General features: G+C 37.2%; 1 pseudogene; it reads right to left on the bottom strand.

Moving 5' to 3' along the window:
- Positions 1-17,134: 17,134 nt before the first annotated feature.
- LOC118829879 overlaps positions 17,135-17,388 on the bottom strand; it is a 40,787-nt pseudogene continuing 40,533 nt past the window's right edge.

A 17,388-nucleotide genomic window follows, 5' to 3' on the forward strand; every position in this document is an offset into this window, starting at 1 on the left:
ATGGAGACATTGGAAAGGACTCTTGAGTCTGAAATGAAAACAACTGAGATCAGTTGATACAATCATAAAGAATATAAGGAAGAGTGGACACAGACTTGTTTTCCAAGCTCCAGAATACTAGAATTAGGGTAGTAGTTGAATTTTGAAAAAAACTCCAAATCCAGTGTTCTTTCTAGTGTAATAGACTTGGGTCTGCTAAAGATCTTGCTCATCCCCTCATACTTTACACATCACCAAATGAACTTATGGAAGTGGTTACACCCAATAAACTATACAGACTGAAAATATAAATAAGTTCAAGAAAGGTTATATCAAATCCATATTGAATGATGCATTATCCTCTATGAAAATCCTACTCTGATTCTTGGAGTTCAATGGAAGTCACGAAGAGTCAGACAGGACTGAAACAACTGAATGACAACAGCGATAGTTGTTCAAGAAGTCTAAGGATGTGTTCTCATAGTCACCTGAAATATCTTTTGTGTATGGGGATATGGGTACAATAGAAGACTTCCCAAGAGCAAAAGTACTTTGGTCTGGAGAAATCGTTTTAAGTCATAGACACATCTGGGAGCCCAGAGGCTCCAGAATGGCTGCACTTTCCAGGCTGAGAACAAATTCCCATGAAAGATGATGGGAACTTTTTCTGGAAAGTAGCAGAACTGCCTCGTGAGGAGACAGAGTTACAGTGAATATTGGAGATGAGCTAAAGGAGGCTGAGTTAAATATGGCAGTGGAATTAGGAGCTGAGATAAAACGGGAGAGGCATAGAGAATATAGTTATCCCTTTCACATCATGACTTTGCCCATTGTGGTTCTGATACATGGTGGATCAGCATAAAAAATTAAATGGGGATTTGGGGGGAATTTTGCAGAAGCTGAAGATGATACACAAAGGCCAGCAGACAACACAGGAAAAAATTTAGAAAATCAAAATGCATAAACTATATGTATAGTATTGTATATCAACCCAAATTTTACAATAAGGCCCTGTAAACAACTCAAAAGAAAAAGGAAAAATTTAGACTTCTTCTCTGGTATGAAGAAAGGGCCAAAAAATTTCATGTAGATTTTCCAGATTGCTGAGGTACTGTGCCCATGATGCCTGATTTGGGGAACGGATAATTATAATGATCCAGTGGCTGAAGGGAATCCCCAGAGGCAAAGAACCAAAAGAGTAAATTACCATGGTCTTCTTACTGTATTCCCAAGGAGAACAAGGACTTAAGTAACAGAGACTATACCAGTTTTCAGTTGTATCATGCCTCACTGAGGAGGAGGTTTGTGCACTCTTTAGGGACTTATACATGAAACCTTTCTGTATGCATTAATTTATACATAAAACTGTGATAGGTTTTGAAGCTTGTAAGCCAAATAAATTGTTTATAAGAGAGAGACTTTAGCTAACCTTGGGGGAATGTCAGATATTGATGTTCCCAGGTTTCACCTGGATAGGGGAAAGAAACAAGAGAAGTGAAAAGTCCTCAAAATGTAACGGTGCCCTTTGCGTTAGGGAAGATCATAAGGGTTACCTGATACATGAGGATGTATTCAACACTGTTTTTAGTTTGTAAAGGTCTCCTGATGCCTCTTTTGTCCTGAGCTGCTGACCAGGAGTGCACAAGTAACATTTGGGAGCCATTAAACAAAATTAAATCCATTGGTTTCCTTCCCTAGACTATTGAGGGAAGTAAAGAAAGGGGTAGGATATGGTCCCTTGATAATAGGTGACCCCTAAAAGGTATGTTCAAGGTAGCATCCTATTGAGGCAGTACCTGAGCATCAGAGACTTTCCCAGAGAAAGTTTGCCTATGGGTCTGTCAGGCTGCCTCATCCCCCTCTCCTCAACAGTGTTGGACTCCACTCTCCATTTGTCAATTTTAAGTGATAATTTCTATTCAATCTGATACATATTATAAGAATATAAACAAATGCCTCTCCCCTTATCACCACCGTGATCGCTTTCTTTTATAGCTATCATTTATTATGGGATGACAGATGGCCAATTCACAGAATTCCAAAGAGGCTATCCGCCGGCCAATCACCCGGGAACACACACACATTTACATTTCTCCCAAACAGATGGGGAAGGGAGGGAGGAAGGGATGAAGATTCCTGTCAAAACTTTGGCACTCTCCAAATTTTTTTTTCCTTTTCTCCTCTGTATCCCTCATCTTTCCTTCCAGGTGTGTCCTCCTCTGCTCCCCTCTCTGACCGCCAAAAACCCTAGTCTACCATGGTAGGAACCAAGATCAGGAATTTAAAACTGCCAAGTATAAATTGTTCCTTTGGGGTGTGAGGGCCAGGAAAAGCCAGTCCTTTAGGGACTTATAAGGGCTACTACTACTGCTCCACCAGGGAATTAGTGACACTCCAGTCCTCTTTCAAAGTAGAAGGAGGGAAATGGGAGTGGAAGGTGGTCAGGAATAGCATAGAATTCAGGCCTAAAAGGAGGATTAAAGATTGCCTAATTTTCCTTTGTGCTTCCCACCCCCTTTGTCTATATGAGGAAATGGAGACTTATGGAGAAGTGACTGTCTTAAGTTTACTCAAGTAGTGCATAACATAGCTAGGGTTTGAATCAAGGTCTTCTAACTCCAAATCCAGTGTTCTTTCCAGTGTAATAGACTTGGGTCTGCTAAAGATCTTGCTCATCCCCTCTTCTTACTCTGTGGGTCCCCAAACAGGAGAGAGCATGGTATTATAGAAAGGGTGATGGTTTTAGAATTATAAAGTTGGGTCCCAAATCCCAACTCTCCCTCTTTTTCAGGTTCCTCATTATATAAAAGGAAGGAGTTAGACTGCATGACATGTAAGATCCTATCTAGTTCTGAAATTTTATTATGCTTAGAAGCCAATTACATATCCCAGATCCCTCTAAACTATTCTCGAGTTGATAAGAGGACTAATACTTAATGGGCATCAATTCTTTGCAAAACTTTGGACTCAGCACTGTGGGTAAAAGGCAAAAGATATGCCCTAACGGGCCTTATTGGGCATTTAGGTGGTGCAATGGATAGACCAATATCTGGGTCGTTTGCTTGTGTGCCCCGAATAAGCTTTTCTTTATATTTGAGGGTGTTTGTCTGGCTTCTTGCAGAAAGTTTTGTTTTTCATTGGAATTATTCAATTAACCACTGTGTGTCTTGGAATTTGAAGAGTAAGGTCTTTTTCGTTAGGCTATTTATAGATTCTTTCCGTTAGTGCTTTATATTCTGTATTCAAAATTCCTCAAAGTTTTCTTATACTATTTTCTGACTTATGGTTTTCAGGCTTTTTGATTTGTCATGGACTTTGGGAAACCTATCATCCCTAAGCTGACTCTACACAGTCTGTCTTTTAAGCCAATGAGGGTATGTATTCATTTAATGTTGCTGCCTTTCACTTCTCTTTTGCCAGATTTTCTTCCAGTTCAGGATTTTTGAATTCCAGATGTGTTAATCTCTCTTTTGCTTCTTTGAAGAAATTCTTCATAGTGGATTTTTTAATATAATTTGCTAACTGAGATACTAGCTGTGTGACTCTGGGCAAGTCACTTAACCCTGTTTGCCTCAGTTTCCTCATCTGGAAAATGAGCTGGAGAAGAAAATGGCAAACCACTCTGGTATCTTTGCCAAGAAAATTCCAAATGGGGTCAGGAAGAGGTGGATATGACTAAAATAACTCAACAACAAAAAGGGGACATACAGATAACTGAAGAAACAGAACAAGCACTTGGAAGAGGCATGTACAGTCAGTCAGCACACATTTATTAAGTGTTAACTATGAACCAGTTAAGTGACTTGTCCAGGATCACACATTTAGCATGTATCAGAGACAGGATTTGAGCCCAGGTCTTCCTGTCTTTGACAGCTATCTACTCACTTTGCCATAATATCTCTACATCATTAAAAGATACTAACACCTTAATTCCAAAGCTGTCCTTCTTGTCTATTTACTTTTAAATCTTCTGTCCTGTTTTTAATGATTAATTGATGCTCTTTTTGGCACTGCTATCACTAGTCTCACACACCTCCATTTTCCCTCACATTAAAAGTATGCCCACCAGAAAAGGGGGGCATCAGAAACTGAGAAAGGAGGAAATATAAGGGAAAAGACTGAAAGACCAAAATTCAAGAGGAAGAAAATTCAATAAAAGTTCAAAACATAATTAGGTAAATGAAAAAAGAGAATCCTAAAACTAAAAAGAAAGATGATTTGTAAATCTTCAAAGACATTTAAAACCTCTCTTAAACATTATGAAACAAAGGAAAGTGAACCATTGCTTTACAAAATAGAATCCTGTGGAATCCTAAGAGAGAATGGAATAACAACAAGAAAATCCACAATGGTTCAAAAGAGAAATGAAATTGACAAGAGGAGAAATGAAGAATAAATATTTGCCAGAATTTATTGTTCTCAGTACAAAAATTAAAATGACAGTCAGCAAATTATAAAAAAATTCCACTATGAAGAATTTCTCCAAAGAAGCAAAAGAGAGATTAACACACGTGAAACACAAAAATCTTGAACTGGAAGAAAATCTGGCAAAGAGAAGTGAAAGGCAGCAACATTAAATGAATACATACCCTCATTGGCCTAAAAGACAGACTGTGTAGAGTCAGCTTAGGGATGATAGGTTTCCCAAAGTCCTTGACAAATCAAAAAGCCTGAAAACCACAAGTTAGAATATAGTATAAGAAAACGTTGAGGAATTTTAAATACAGAATATAAAGCACTAACGGAAAGAATCTATAAATAGCCTAAAGAAAAAGATCTTACTCTTCAAATTCTAAGACACATGGTGGTTAGTTGAACAATTCCAATGAAAAACAAAACTTTCTGCAAGAAGCCAAACACCCTCAAATATAAAGAAAAGCTTATTCAGGAGACACAAGCAAAAGACCCAGATATTGATGGAGATGATAATGAAGTCCTAAACAATGAATCGGCCAAAGAATAAATCATACAACAGTTGATAATTATGAGAAAGACAATAACAATAATGAGATTCCCTAAAAACATTAATGAACAAAATAAAAAAGATATGATCAATGAACTGAATACGCATTTTTTTAAAAAACTAGAAGCCAATAAATAAAAAAAATAAGCACAAAAGAGGAGATCTTGAAAATTAAAGTAAAAACAATAGGTCATTAGAAACTAGAGACTAGAAAACAAAATTAAAACTGTTTTTTAAAAGATTTTTAAGATTGGTATAAAAAAAAACTTTAGGCAGCTTAAATAAGAAGGGAAGAAAATCAAATTAACAAAATAAAAAGTGAACAAAGTGAAATGGCAACAAAACCAATACAAGGAAAAGGAATTATCAAAACCCAATATACATAATTATATGTTGACCAAAATGAGCACGCATAACAGACAGGATTATCTACAAAAATATAAAATACCAAAGTTAACAGGAGGGGTGGAGAGAGAGGATGAACTATCTACAAAGAAACTAATAAAGAAAATAAACCCTGGTCCAGATGGATTCTATCAAATTTTCAAAAAATAATTAATTTTTCAAAAATTGAGAAATCACTCTTCTAAACTTAATTTATAAGACAAATGTAATCCTAATGACTGAACAGAAGATAAAGCAAAGAAGGAGACATAAATCTATATACTATAGAGATCAATAAATCAACTAATAGATTGATTAACCCACAGATCAATATCCTTAATGAATATTGATTCAAAATTGTTAAATAAAACTTCACAATTAGAGCAATTCATCAAGAAAAAATACTCCAGTATGATCAACTTGGATTCATTCCAGGGATACCAGGATAACTCAACATTAGGAAGACAAAATAATTAACCATATTAAAAAACAAAAACATTTAAAACTGCATGATTATATGAATACAGCAGGGGGGAGGGAATTGACAAAAACAACATAATTATGTCATTAAAAAAAACCCACCACATAAAGGCAAAGAAAGATCATTTCTAATACAATTAAAAATATTTATATAAATCTCACCATTATTTGGCATAAAGGTAAAAACATTAGCAGGCAATAAAATAAGAGAAAGAAATTAAAGAGACAAAGGCAAACAGAAGGCATAACTTACTAATGACATCATGATGGTTTACTTAGAAAATCCTAGGAAATAAGCAAAGAAAATAATTGATATAATGAATAACTTCAACAAAACAGTAGGCAACCAAACAAATTCATAAAAATTAACAGCATTTTTGTATACATCAATGAAAAATTTATAAGACAATAGCAGAAAGAGAAATTTCATTCAAAATAACTACAAAATGCATAAAATATATGGAAATTAATTTACCAAAGCACACTCAATACTATATAGATACAATCATATATTTGTATCTCCAGCACTTAGCATAGAGCTTTGTATGTAGTAATAGTTTTAAAATACTCTTTTCGTTCATTCAATCTATCAATTGCAAAATGCTCTTTAAAGAAATATAGAACAACTTTAAAAATGGAGGGGGGGTGGAGTAGGGAGGATATTTAGTGCTCACGGTTGGATCATGCCAATATAACAAGAACAATAATACTATTAAAATTAATATATAGATTGAGTGTTACACCAAATAAACTGCCAAGGCAGTACTTTCTAGAGCTAGACAAAATTCATTTAAAGGAATAAAAGATCTAGAATATCAAAAAATATTTTTAAAATGTAGCAAAGAAGAGGAAAGAGCACTTCCAACCCTCAAATTATTCTATAAAGAAATAATCATCAAAAACTATTTCATACTAGTTTTAAAAAAAGAAAAGTAGATTACCATTAATCAGACTAGAAAACAAACTAGGAGAGGAAGAATCAGAAATAATCAAACTCAACAACCCAATATGTGATAAACCTGAAAACATAAGTTATAAAAGAAACTACTACCTATTTGACAAAAATTTTGTAGGAAAACAGCATGGTAAAAATTATATTTACACCAACATCTTCCATCATTCCAAAATAAATTTTAAATGCATGTGTGACCTGAATATTAAAAATAATACCATAAAAATTGAAAGAGAAGCAGATCGTATACATTTCACAGTTATGACTAAGAAATAAATTCTTAACTAAACAAAAGATGGAGATTATGAAAGATAAAATGGATGATTTTAATTGTATGAAATGAAAAAACTTTTGAAAAACCAAAATTAAAAAAACTAAAATTAGAAGGAAGACATTTGACTATAGAAAAAACTGTGTATCAAATTATCTCTAATAAATATCCAATATCCAAGATATATAGAAAATTAACAATAATATATAAGACTAAAAGCCATTCCCCAATAGATAATTGCTCAAATGATTGTAACAAACAGTTCTCAAAAGGAGAAATGCAAATTATTGACAACTACATGAAAATGCTCCAAATCACGAATAATAAGATAAATGCAATCAAAGCAGGCTTGAGATGGGAATGGTTAATGTTTAAGGGGTTGGGGAAAGACAGGTATATTAATGCATTGCTGGTAGAGCTGTGAATTTGTCCAATCATTGTCAAAAGGAATTTAAAATTATACAATGAGAATGATTAAAAACATCTTTAATCCAGGGATTTCACTTCTAGGCATATAACCTCAAGGAGTTCAGTAGCAAAAAATAAAAAAGCCCATGTACACCAAAAAATTTATGCCATCACATTTTGGGATATCAAGGAACTAGAAAAAGAGGGGTAGGGATGGAAATAGTCACTCATTGATTAGGGAATGGCTATACAAATCGTAATGAATAAATATAATGGAATATTACTATGCCAAAGATGAATATGATGAATACAGAGAAACATAGAAATATCTGCAAGTAAGCAGACCCAGAAAAACAGTATAGATGGTAAAAACCAACAACCAAAAATTGAATGCTTTGAAGTTATAATGACCAAAATGAGGTATGAGAAGACACTCCCTCTGCTTCTTTGTAGAACCTATAGATTATGTAAATGCAAAAGATAACCAAAATTATTTTTTAAAAGAAGTGGCAAGCCACAAGGGAGGAAATTGACATGTGCTGTCAATCACAATTCCTCCATTAGTGATCACTCATGGTTTTGTTGGAAATTGTCCATGGAAAGGTCCTATGATGGATTGTTTACTGGGAAGTGATTGAGGACTCAAAACAAAATGAATTCACGAAAAAAGTAAGTAACAGGCATGCGCTGTTCATGCCTATAGGAGTGGAGAGGAAGAAATGGAATCTCAACGACATTACTAAGAAAGAACCTGAATTAATGATTCAATTAAATTTTGTTAAAACATTTATTAAGCACATACTATGTGCTGTACTGGGTGATAGGAATATAAAGCTGAAAATGGCACAGCTTTGCCTTCATGAAGTTTATGGCCTACAGTGGGGATGTAACATACATAAATATGCAAGTATATTATAAAGCAGGAAGTGATGGAAGAAAGGAGAGACCCAGAAAATGTGTTCTAGGGACATTTTAGGAGTTTGAGAGCATTTTCGTCAGGTGGGGGTGGGGGTGAAGGCCAGGCTTCAGGGAAAGTTTCACAGAGAAGATAGCATATAAACTGAGACTTGAAGAGAGAGGAGTTTCACTAGGTAATTAACAGGAAAGAATGAATTCCTGGCACGGGGACCAACCTGCATGGAAGTGGCAGACAGACATTGACGAACAGCTAGTACTCTGATTTGTTTGGAACATACGGTACAGGAAAAGAAATAATGTGAAATAAGGTTAAAAAGGTAGATTGGATCTGTGATGTGGAAAGTCTCAAATGCCAAGCTAAAGAGTTTTCATGTTATTTTATAGGTAATAAACAGCCATTGAAAGTTGTTGAGCAAAGGAGTAGTATAATCAGACTTGTACATTAGGAAGGTTATTTCTGCTGCTATGTATATGATTTGGAGAGGGTGAGAGACTGAAGGAAGAAACCAGTTAGGAGATTGTTATAATAACCCATGTAAGAAATGATGAGGGTATTGGCTACATGACTAGAGAGAGTCAGAGAGACAAGAGGGATGTTGTGAAGGTAGAATTGATAAGACCTGATGATTGAATATAGGTGATAAAAAAGGGGCTCAGGTTTCAGCCCCCATAAATAGGAAGATGTAGGCACCAGCAACAGAAATAAGGAAGAAGGAACTCGGAAAAGGAAGAGGTTTTGTGGGGATGGCGATAAGTTCAGCTTTGGGCATGCTGTGTTTGAGGTGCTGGTGGAACTCTGAGGAAGTTATGTCCAGTAGGAAGTTGGAGATGTGGAACTAGAACTAAGGGGAGAGACTGGGGCTAGATACAGAAAATTGAGAGTCATCTGTCCAACAGTAGCTGGGGAGTAGGAGTTTGGCTGAAGAGGAAAACTAACTTCTCTCTCTCTCTCTCTCTCTCTCTCTCTCTCTCTCTCTCTCTCTCTCTCTCCATCTCCCTCTCTCTGTCTCCTCTGCTCTTTCTCTCCCTCTCCCTTTCCCCCCTCCTCTTTGTCTCTCTCTCCTCTCTTCTCTCCCTTTTCTCTCCGCTCTCTCTTGTTCTCTGTCCTTCCTTCCTTCTTTCCTTCCTTCCTTCCTTCCTTCCCTCCCTCCTCTCTTTCTGCCTCTCAGTTCCTCCCTCCCTTCTCCTCTCTCCCTCATATGGTCAGTCTCCTTAAGACATTGCCTCAGCTTAGGACTCTTTCCTGCATCTGCTTACCAAGCCTCTCCCGAAAAGAACACTGATGACTCATTTTGTATTAAGATGAATTCAAGATGATCTAGATGCACTTAATCTTTTATCTCTGTTTGGGGCAGCTACAATAAATAAAATGTATCAATAAAATCTCTTTGTTTTGTCTGGAGCCCCCAGGTGGTAATCCCAGCAATTAGAGAGTCCCCTTCTCTCTTTCTCTGTGTCCTTGAGCAACCACAACCTCATTCATGCTATCTCATATATATTTAATATAATTATCCATATTACATATATATAATTTAATATAGTAATGTATTTCATATATATTAGCCAGCTGAAATCTCACAAGAACCATGGGAGGTTGAAAGACGAAATATTATTATCCCCATTTGGCAATTAAGAAAACTGATGCACGGGGAAGATGATTCAATTTAATTCATCAAACAGTTGAAAAATGCTAAAATGCTTGTGTGCCAGGCAGTGTGCTCAGTGCTGAAAATACAAAGGCAAAAATAAAATAGTTCCTGCCCTCAAGGAGTTTTTACTCTACTCAGGAGAAATAGCGTGTGCACAAATAAAGATATTCTAAATACAAAGTAAATACAAAGTAACTTTGAGTAGAAAACCAAAAATCAGAGGGGATAATTGACTTTGCCCAGTTCAGTCAATCAACTAGCATTTATTAGGCACCTACTGTATGCCGATAGCACAGTGCTAAACTTCAGTCACACAGCAAATTATTACCTGAGCAAGAATTAGATCCAGGTCTTCTGACTCCAAGTCCAGTTGTCTACGAACTTTGCTACTGGTGACAACCCGTGTATGAGATTCAAAGGAGAGAAAGGAGTGGAATATTACATCAAGTTTGTGAGCCCATGACCTACTAAGGGCAGTGGCACTATTAAATGTGATGACAGATAATAGCCGTCCAATGTCACAAAACATAGGGCCCATTGTCCTTAGTCAGCTACAGTAACATTAATGCTTCTTCGACAAAAAAAGTATTGGTAGACATTCTCACATTATAAACAGATCAACCGTGGAAATACTTTTCAGAAAAGCGGATATTACTTCACAGGGCGGTGGTAAATGCTGAAAACAGGTACCTGCCATTAGGTTTATAGAATATAATTGAAATTCCCTTCGGATAGAGCCAATCAAACAGCGGGCAATTCAGACGCCGTACTCTGTCACAAGATAATTAATAAAGCGGCGCGATGTCTTTCTATAGGCTTAGTAAAAGCAGCGCTTATGGTCAGTGACACGTTAGTATTAGCTCCATTTTACAGATCAGGTGACTGAGGGTCGGGTAAATTAAGTGATTTTCTCCAGGTCACACACCAGCAAGTGGCAGAGTCAAGACTTAAGCTAAGATTTTCCGATTCCAAGCCTACTGTTCTTGTCACTATATCATGATATAGTTCCTCTTTCTTTAAAAAGTTTTTATTCCGAATCTAACAAACACCATTGAGAGAGAGAAGAAAGAAAGGAGAGAGAGAAAAGAAAGAGGAAAGGGAGAGGGAAAGATCAAAAGAGAGAGAGAGAGAATATTTCCATTTTTAAAGTAGAACAAAAAAGGTTAACATGTCAAAGCATTGATCTATAACATACAACTTGTTTTTTTCTAAGTATATTATAAATTCATCTTATCACTTTTAAAGCTGTTCTGCTTTTCTATATTGCTTTCAGAACTTCTTTGTCTTCTCTTCGGTGCATTTTTTAAAAATGCTTCAATGGGCCTTTTTTTCTTTCTTTCCTTCTTTTTTTTTGGCAACCCTATTGCTAACTCCTTTTTCCAACCCTTCTCACCCCCAAAACAAAACAAAACAAAACTCTCACAATCTTTGTAACAATAAGCATAACCAAGCAAAAATAATCCACTTTGGGTATTTGCCTTGTCCAAAAATATATGCCTAATTTTGTAGCTCTTATCCATTATATTTTAAGGAATCCCTCAGAAGTCAATGTTGGTTACTGGACTGATTAAAGTTCTTACATCTTTCAAAGTGGAAAATATTGTCATTCCTAAAAAAATCATTCTTCTGGGTCTACTCACTTCACATTGTATCATTATACAGCTTTTCCCAGGTTTCTCTGAAACTATCCGCTTTGTCATTTCTTATGACACAATATTTAATTATATTCATACACAATAATTTGTTCAGCCATTCTCCAACTGATGCTCACTTCCCTCCCCCTGTTTCCAATTCTTTGCTACAACAACAACAAAAAGGCTTCTATAAACTTCGTTGCGCGTATGCATCATTTTCCTCTATTTTTTGATCTGTTTGGGGTATGAGCCTAGTAGAGGTGGCCTCACTGGATGGAGGTTTGTATAGTTTGATGTTAGTTCCAAATTATCTTCCAGGGGGATGGACTAATTTACAGCCGCAGGAATAGTGCCTTAGTGACCCTGGGCAAGTCAAGTGACCCTCTTAGTCTCAGCTCCTCATCTGTAAAATCAGCTAGAGAAGGGAGTCCAGTATGTTTGCCAAGAAAACCCCAAATGGGGTCACACAAAGAGTCAGACATGACTGAAATGACTGGACAACAACCATAAATGTCTTTTCTTGTAGCCCCTCCAACAATGGTCGTTTTCATTTTTTGTCATCTTTGTCAATAGGTGTGAGGTAGAATCTTGGAGGTTTTATCATTTTCATTTCTCAAATTATTAGTAATTTGGAGCGTTTTCCCCCTATAGCTGATGATAGCTTGGGTTTCTTTCTTAGAGAGTTGCCTGTTCATATCCTTTGATCATTTATCTGTTGGGTAAGTACAAGTCCTCTTAACCAAGGTCAAAGCCTTGATCTAAAGAGATGAGCATCTAAATCTGGCTCTGGAATTTCAGGGAACAGCAAGCAAGTATAGGGGGTGGGAAGGAGTAATGAGTAATGGGACTTTTTTGATGTCCTAGAAATCATTGAATTAAGGGTAGCCTCAGCCAGGGAGCAAAACATTGTAGTAGAAATGACTCTGGATTCAAAATCAGAAGACTTGGATTCAAATTACAGTTATATTATTTACCATGTCCATTACTTTTGGTAAGCTCCTTCACCCTCAGTGTCCTTATTTGTAAATGGAAGGAGCTTGAAGCCCAGGATGTGGAAAGTCCTGTCCTAAAGCCTATGAATCTATAATTCCTCTCCTCTCCTCAGAGAGGTAGAAGAAAAGAGGCACCACTCAAGAAATGTCAACTTGTTGACCCAGGGATTCAGCCAACCAGTCCTGACTCGGGGACAAGTACTACCTGAGACCATGTTCTGAGATGTAGTTCATGAGTGTATCAAAAACAGTCCATTTCCATGGCTCTGTTTCAATGGAAGAGAGGCTCCGTCATCTCAGCCTTCACATCTCCAGTTTCTAAATCTTTGCAAACAGTGAAGGTGCCACTCTCTCAAGGGTCTTTGGTGCCAATTGGCTGCCATAGAGCAAAACAAACAAATAGAGTCTGTGGGCAGGCAGGAGAAGAGAGAAGGTCTTAGGGAGGAAAGAAACTTTCCCACAGTTCAATGACCAAGGCTGTATCCCCCACAATTCTTTCCCCTCAACTCCTCTAACAACCCCAAGTCATGCTCATGAGGTCACCATCCTTCAGTTTTCCTTGAGGTTGTACTACGGAATTTTAGGACACAGAAAAAAAATATATGGCAAGGAAGAGTCATAGAGAGCCAGAGATGAAAGAGCAGGGGCAGGTGGGAGAGAAAAGGAGAGAAATGAGAGGTGGGGGAAGGGAGAGGACTGTCTAATTTTTAATAGACTGAGACATAAACGCAACATGATTCACTTTGAACAGGCCACCTGGATTAGATGGAAGTTAATTAAAACAATCCCTCATTTCTCACCGTTTAAAACTTCTTAAGTCTCACTCGGGGAAGGGTGCGGCAGGACTTTTTATTACTCTTAGATGGTGTTCAGAAGGCCCATAAATACATCTCCTCTTCCCGTGATCCCATTAATCTTACCGCCTCTCCTGCTCCTCTTTGCCAACAATCAGATCCCAGTAAACAACCTCAAGTGAAATTTGCAACTGTCAGATAAACATTAAAAATGCTTCTCTTGTCCTTTCCCATTGATAATCCCATTAATATTGTAATGGAACAAAAAGTTATGAAAATGAATGCATGCTAGTTTTGGAAATGAATGATGCCGACTTGCTGCTGGGATATATGTATGCATGCATATGGATAGATCCAGGACATACTGTATGCTGCCCACATAGACAGTGGCCTGCATGTCTACAGCAGGCTGCAATGCCACAGAGGTCCAAATATGCATGCAGAGAATGAACCATACATATGTGTTCACATACATGTGGGGGAGAAGGTTGTAAGATAGGAAAAAGGGACACTACCCACTTGTGAAAATTCAGACTATACGTATATATATATATACACACACATATATATGTATATATGTATGTATATATAAGCATACATACAGTCACACAAAAATGTAATGTAAAATACAGAGAATAAATAAAATAAGAAACATTGGAACATTTTCTATTTTATCATTGCTTTTTTTCCTCCCTTATCTATTTCAGTCAGTGTTTAGTATCCTCTCTTAAAGATATTCCAATACCAAAACAATACTGATATTTCTTGCTTATTTCTTTCACATGCCTAAGACTTTTCACTCATGTACACACATTTAGGGGTCCATATATAATTATCCAACGAATGGACCTTAATATTAGGATATATTACACCGGTGAACTCTAGAAACAGAAATTTCTTAAGCAGGTAGATGGGGTTTTTTTGTTTGTTTTTGAATTTTTTTATTAAAAATCATTAGACATCCATCTATATCAGGGGTTCTTCACCTCTTTGGCAGTTTGGTAAACCCCATGGGCATCATCTCAAATTAGGGCAGCTAGATGACTCAATGGATAGAACAATTGGTCTGGAGTCAGGAGGACCTGAGTTCCAATATAGCTTCAAATACTCACTAGCTGCCTGACCCTGGACAAGTCACTTAACCCCGTTTACCTCAGTTTCCTCATCTGGAAAATTAGGTAGAGAAGAAAATGGGAAATCTCAAATTAATATTTTAAATGTATAAAACAAAATGCATAGGATTCCAAAAAGACCAATTTTATTGAAATAGAATTTTCAAAATATTTTTAAAATATGTTCATGAATTGTAGATCTATAATAGCTATAACCCTCAAAAGTTATATTCCTGAAAAGTTGTGTATGAATCCATTCCTATAAATGGGAAAATTTGAAATCCAAGTAATCTATAGTAGATGACCTGATCATTATTTTACTTAGAAGATTGAAACCATCTCTCCATTACGCTCCCTGCATTTCCAAATCTCTCAGTGTTTTCTCCTATCTCCTCCTTCCCCCCACCAGTCTCTGAAGAAGAGGGAACCCTCATCCTTTCAAAGCTGATCCTCCATGCATACCTTCTCTCACCCCTTCCATCATTTTATTGTATTAGTCATCCTTTCCCTCACATACATCTTAATCCTTCCCCTTTCTGCTGGCTCACCCTATGATATGTTCAGGTTACAGCATACCCAAAAAAACCAACAGCTCACCTTCCCTTGAGCCTGAAACACCTTGAAATTCTTATCTTCTTGCTCTGACTCTTTTACTGCAAACCCCTACATTCACTGTCTCTACTTTTTCACCAACCACTTGTTCTTCTATCCACCATAATCAAGGTTCCATCCATCTCCACCAATCTATTGAAAATTGCTTTAAATGAGGATCCTTCCATCCCCTCTAACTAGCACCCTATATCTCTTTGGTCCTTTGTAGCTAAACTCCTCAAAAAACAGTCTACAACAGATGTCTCTACTTTCTCTCCTCTCAGTCTCTTCTTAACCCCTTACTAACTGACTTCTGACCTTATTCTTGGGTGCCTAGAGAGCATCAAAACTGCTCTCTCCAAAGTTACTAATGATCTCTTAATTACCATATTCAATGGTCTTTTCTCTGTCCTCATTCTCCTGGACCACTCTGCAGCCTTTGACACTGTCGATCACCTTCACCTCTCTTCTCTCTAGGTTTTTGTCACACCACTTTCTCCTAGTCCTCCTTCTACCTATCTGATCACTCTTTCTCTCCGTCCTTTGCTGCATCCTCTTCTAGACTACACCCTCTAGCCTTAGGTGTCCTACAGAGTTCTTCTCTTCTCCTTCTTTACTACTTCCCTTGGTGATTTCACCAGATTCCATGGAATTAATCACCATCTCTACGCTGATGATGCTCATATCTACCTTTCCTGTCCCAATCTCTAAGCTGATCTCCAATCTCCAACTACCTCTCAGACATCTCAAACTAGATGTCCATTAGACATCTTAAATTCAATATATGCAAAAATAGAACTCATTATCTCTCCCCCTAAGCCCTATTACCTTCTCTATTACTGTAAAAGGTAACACAATCCTCCCAGCCTCACAACCTAGTAGTCATTCTCAATTCCTCACTCTCTTATTCCCCATATCCAAGCTGTTGCTGCAGACTGTTGAGTTGACCTTTGCAACATCTCTTGAATATACTCCATTTTCTGACACTGCCACCACTCTAGAACAGATCCTCATCATCTCATGTCTAGACTATTTTAACAGCCTGCTGATGGATCTGTCAGCCTCAAGTGTCTCCCCACTCCAATCCACCCTCTTTTCAACAACTGACGTGATTTTCCTAAATGCAGGTGTGATCATGTTACACACACACACACACACACACACACACACACTACTCAATAAACTCCAGTGGCTCCATATTTCTTCCAGGATCAAATTCAACATCCTCTGTTTAACATTCTAAGCCTTTTATAACCTAAGCTTTTCCAGTCTTCTTACACCTTACTCCCTGACATATACTCTTTAATCCAGTGACAGTGGCCTCCTGGCTGTTACATGAACAAGACACTCCATCTCTTGGCTCTGAACATTTTTCACGGGCCATCCCCCATGCCTGGAACACTCCTCAGCTCTGCCTACTGATCTCTCTGGCTTCCTATAATTCCCAATTAAAACCTTATCTTTAACTGGAAGCCTTCCCCAACCTTTTTTAATTCTAATGCTTTCTCTCTGTTAAATCTTTCCTGTTTATCTTATTTATATTACACAAATATATTTGTTTACATGCTGTCTCTCTCATTAGATTGTAAACTCCTCGAGGACAAGGACTATCTTTTGCCTCTTTTTGTATCCCTAGTACTTAGCACAGTGCCTGGCATATAGTAGGCACATAATAAATTTTCATTCTTTGATTTATTATTTCCAAGATCAGTTATGACCTCCTTACAGAAAAGCTAATGTTCTTTTCCTGTCCTCCTTGATCCTTCTATAGCATTTCCTGATACTCCCTTGGCTGTGATGATATAGCACTCTCTAACCACCCCTCCATCTTCTTGGATAGTTTCTTGTCTTCTTCCCACCCTTTTTTGAAATTTTCAATGCAACGTTATTTGTATAGTCTGAAAAATATACAGAGTGCAATTATTAAGTATGAACTAGCATAAGACTGCTGGCCAGAACTCTGAAAGTATCATCCTGATTCCATATCATAATTCGAAATTTTTTTCTTTAGGGAATGCCATTACCTGTGATGGGATATTGAGAGGGGGAAAGTGGTCCTACAACCCAACCAGAAGGAATACTGCCTTCTAAGAAACAAAACAATTCTTCTATAATTCCCTGGGCTTGGGTGAGCTTGAAGTGGCTCTGGGTCAGATGATGCTTATCTAGATCTTCAAACCTATTACTTATGGAAATGGTGGTATGAAGCTCCTGAATGTTATTAGAAGCCTGTTGGAGCTTGTCTTGTATACTGCTTGAGA

The sequence above is a fragment of the Trichosurus vulpecula genome, chromosome 8 (assembly GCF_011100635.1).
Source record: "Trichosurus vulpecula isolate mTriVul1 chromosome 8, mTriVul1.pri, whole genome shotgun sequence".
Lineage (NCBI taxonomy): Eukaryota > Metazoa > Chordata > Mammalia > Diprotodontia > Phalangeridae > Trichosurus > Trichosurus vulpecula.